Genomic DNA, 555 nt, shown 5'->3' on the forward strand with positions numbered 1-555 from the left:
AATTTTCTAAAAATAACAGTAGTTCATCAAAATGTGCATTTACACTAGGAATATTAGTACACATTACATTAAAAAAGGTTATTTCGTTATTATTAAAGTTAAAATTATTTACAAAGTCAGTTACAGAATCAAAATATCTACTGTTATAATTATTATATTTTTCAATTACGTCAATTATGTCAGTCATTAAAATTAAATAATAGGTAACTCAAATTTATACAATTTTGGATAAAGATATTTCATTATCAATAATTATTGGCTTTGAAGTATCATTATAAGCGCCAAAATCCTAGGTACCTGTGTGCCACGGTTAAAAGATATTAAATAACAGATATTAAATTTAGAACTATATCGTTCAAAAACACCAAACGTTTAGTATTAATCGACAAGTGTATAGGTAATCTGATTACGATGGATTGTCACATATAGACAGTCGTGTGTAAGCAGTTTTGTGAGCAGATTTGTGTTATAACATATTGTTAGTAACTATTTCGTAAGCATTCGTTAAAAAAGATTTCACAAAACCTGTTACGAATAAATGTGTTATGTGTAGGG

This window comes from Acyrthosiphon pisum, unplaced genomic scaffold, assembly GCF_005508785.2.
Source record: "Acyrthosiphon pisum isolate AL4f unplaced genomic scaffold, pea_aphid_22Mar2018_4r6ur Scaffold_21799;HRSCAF=24919, whole genome shotgun sequence".
Classification (NCBI taxonomy): Eukaryota; Metazoa; Arthropoda; class Insecta; order Hemiptera; family Aphididae; genus Acyrthosiphon; species Acyrthosiphon pisum.